Consider the following 4,069-nt stretch of genomic DNA (forward strand, 5'->3'; position numbering starts at 1 on the left):
AAAAAAATTGTTATCCGCTACCGATGGTTGATGATTGCTTGATAAGTTACAGGGAGAAAAATGGTATTCCAGGATTGACTTGCGATCTGGATACCATCATATTCGTGTGAAATCGAGGATGTACAGAAGATATGTTGGTCACTTCGAATTCATTGTCATGTCGTTTGGACTGATGAATGCTCCAACGATCTTCATGCAGATGATGAACCGAATTTTCATGAACTATCTGGATGTGTATGTCATTATATTCATTGATGACATGTTGTTACACTCACTAGACTAAGGGAAACACAAAGAGCAATTGCAGAAGGTATTAAAACATACAAGGGATAACCAGTTGTATGCCAAATTCAACAAGTGAGCGTTTTAGCTGCATAAGATTGGCTTTGTGGGGCATGTAGTCTCGACTCGTAGGATTCAGGTGGATCCCTCAAAGAACGAATCTATTATGGAGTGGAAAATGTCTGCTAACGAAACAGAGATCCTATCGATATGGTGAAAAGGTTAAGTTCAAGAAGGACCATAGGAGTTTGACCATGTAACCTCTCAGAAGGATTTGAATCTTCGATAGCGACGATGGCTTGAGTTGATAGCTGGTTACGATTGGAGATTGCATATCACCCAAACAAAGCAACCATAGTTGCAGATGCCTTAAACTGGAAAAGAATTCTATCGACCATACGAGTCTTGCCTTCGTCAGGAGAGAACATAGTGAAGTTGTCAGTCATGTAGGGACACATGGTGATTATTGAAGAGGATCAAGTTCGCAGCTTAAGGGAGCGAGTGCTCGCGAGACAACACAAAGACCCATATTTGGTATGTTCATTGAAGAGATTAATAAATACAGTGAGAATGACTATACGTTAGATGACGAGCATATTTTGAAACTTCATCACCGTTGTGTATACCAGATGATAATGATTTGACACAAGACATCTTACGGAAAGCTCATCAATCAAGACTAGATATCCATTTAGGAGCCAACAAGATGTATCGAGGATTGTGCAATGGTACACCTGGTTTGGTATTAAGAAAGGAATCATAGATTTTGTTTTTCGATAACTTACGTGTTAGTAAGTAAACGATGAGCGACAAGTGTCACGTGTAAAGCTACAATTGTTAGAGATCCTAGAGTAGAAGTAAGACTCTATTGCTATGGATTTTATCGTTGGATTCTCGATGACGCGAACAAAGAAGGATGTCATTAGGGTAATCATTGATCGATTAACCTAGTCGACACATTTTATTCCGATTCAGCAAGAGTATACCGTGGACAAGCTGGCACAAAAATATGATGATGAGATTATTTGACTACATGGAGTTATTAGCAATATCATCTCAGATCGCGACTCTCGATTTACCACCTGATTGTGGGGAGTGATATAGAGCGCCTTGGGTACGCAGCTGAAGATGAGTACGACGTATCATCCATAGATAGACGGACAGTCGGCTTTGTTCGCGTCATCGAGAATCCAACGATAAAATCCATAGCAATAGAGTATTACTTCTACTCTAGGATCTCTAACAATTGTAGCTTTACACGTGACACTTGTCGCTCATCGTTTACTTACTAACACGTAAGTTATCGAAAAACAAAATCTATGATTCCTTTCTTAATACCAAACCAGGTGTACCATTGCACAATCCTCGATACATCTTGTTGGCTCCTAAATGGATATCTAGTCTTGATTGATGAGCTTTCCGTAAGATGTCTTGTGTCAAATCATTATCATCTGGTATACACAACGGTGATGAAGTTTCAAAATATGCTCGTCATCTAACGTATAGTCATTCTCACTGTATTTATTAATCTCTTCAATGAACATACCAAATATGGGTCTTTGTGTTGTCTCGCGAGCACTCGCTCCCTTAAGCTGCGAACTTGATCCTCTTCAATAATCACCATGTGTCCCTACATGACTGACAACTTCACTATGTTCTCTCCTGACGAAGGCAAGACTCGTATGGTCGATAGAATTCTTTTCCAGTTTAAGGCATCTGCAACTATGGTTGCTTTGTTTGGGTGATATGCAATCTCCAATCGTAACCAGCTATCAACTCAAGCCATCGTCGCTATCGAAGATTCAAATCCTTCTGAGAGGTTACATGGTCAAACTCCTATGGTCCTTCTTGAACTTAACCTTTTCACCATATCGATAGGATCTCTGTTTCGTTAGCAGACATTTTCCACTCCATAATAGATTCGTTCTTTGAGGGATCCACCTGAATCCTACGAGTCGAGACTACATGCCCCACAAAGCCAATCTTATGCAGCTAAAACGCTCACTTGTTGAATTTGGCATACAACTGGTTATCCCTTGTATGTTTTAATACCTTCTGCAATTGCTCTTTGTGTTTCCCTTAGTCTAGTGAGTGTAACAACATGTCATCAATGAATATAATGACATACACATCCAGATAGTTCATGAAAATTCGGTTCATCATCTGCATGAAGATCGTTGGAGCATTCATCAGTCCAAACGACATGACAATGAATTCGAAGTGACCAACATATCTTCTGTACATCCTCGATTTCACACGAATATGATGGTATCCAGATCGCAAGTCAATCCTGGAATACCATTTTTCTCCCTGTAACTTATCAAGCAATCATCAACCATCGGTAGCGGATAACAATTTTTTTATGGTTACTTGGTTAAGTTCTCTATAGTCCATGTAGAGTCGCATTGTTCATCCTTCTCTTTTACAAGCATTACTGGTGCATCCTAAAGAGATACATTCGGTCGAATGAATCTCTGCTCCATCAAATCATTCAACTATTGCTTCAACTCTACCATCTCGGTAGGAGCCACCTGATATGGGATATTGGCTCCGTACCCGGTATTACATTAATAGAAAAATCGACTTCACTCTGCAGTAGTAGTCCAGGCAAGTCTTCTGGAAATATATCCTCGAATTCTTGAACCACTAAAGTGTCCACAAGTTTTACCTTAACTTCCTTGGCTGCAGTAATCATGATAAGAAAGACATCACACCCTTCCCGAACTATGTTTATAACTCGAAGGGTTGATATACTGGAGTTAAGTTTGTGTTTTGTCCCCAATAAACTCACAAATATCTGGTCGAATCCGTAAATTAATGGAATAGTTTACTGACGATAATCAATGTGTGTCCAATGCACAGTCAACTCATCCATCCCCTTTCGAGAAATATTATACCTTTTGGATATGGGTCCGAACTTAGACTTGAGCTTCCTGTTGCTCCATACACTTGCCTCATCCAAATGTTACAAACCAGCAGATGTTCTTGGTCAAGATAGGACAATATCTCAATCTTCCTCCACAACAAAGGCGAAGGCCAACGATGAATTTATGAATCTTCAATCGTTCAGTCAGAATAGGAATAGCTCTGCATCGTATAAATCTAGTAATGTTGCCTCGTAGTTGCCAACAAAATGGTCGTTGTGCTAGGGATTAATGAATTCCGCGATCCGGTATTCTTGGTCTTGCCGCTTGTAGTGCTTCTCCTTGAACTCAACTCGGAACTCATCTCTTTTGAATTGGTGTCCAGTAATAGTATCATTTAGTACTTTGTCCCATCAATGGCGAGTCTTCAGAATATGTGGTAGCTCGTTATCTCTCGGCTTGGGATTGTAGCAGGAATCGTATGTAGTCAAAGTCTCACGTAATCCACATCAATCAGTTTTAGCAATCTAGAGGATATGAGAACCCTCGAACCTCAGGGTATTCATGCCTCGAAGTTCTCTGATCGGTGAAAGGCAGTCCACAACTACTGGTACGGTAAACTTTAGAGAACCTGATGAGATTAGCGGTGAAACACATCTCAGTTTAATCGTAGGCACAACTCCTGTTCTTGGACATGACATGTTGGGCATGACATGTGAGTCTGGATGTTCTCTAGCACATGATCAAGGACAAGTGCTTTCGTTGCCCCAAATGGTGCACTTCTTGTAGGCATCGAAGTGACCAACATATCTTCTGTACATCCTCGATTTCACACGAATATGATGGTATCCAGATCGCAAGTCAATCCTGGAATACCATTTTTCTCCCTGTAACTTATCAAGCAATCATCAACCATCGGTAGC

Source organism: Tarenaya hassleriana, unplaced genomic scaffold (assembly GCF_000463585.1).
Source record: "Tarenaya hassleriana unplaced genomic scaffold, ASM46358v1 Cleome25, whole genome shotgun sequence".
In the NCBI taxonomy this organism is placed as follows: Eukaryota; Viridiplantae; Streptophyta; class Magnoliopsida; order Brassicales; family Cleomaceae; genus Tarenaya; species Tarenaya hassleriana.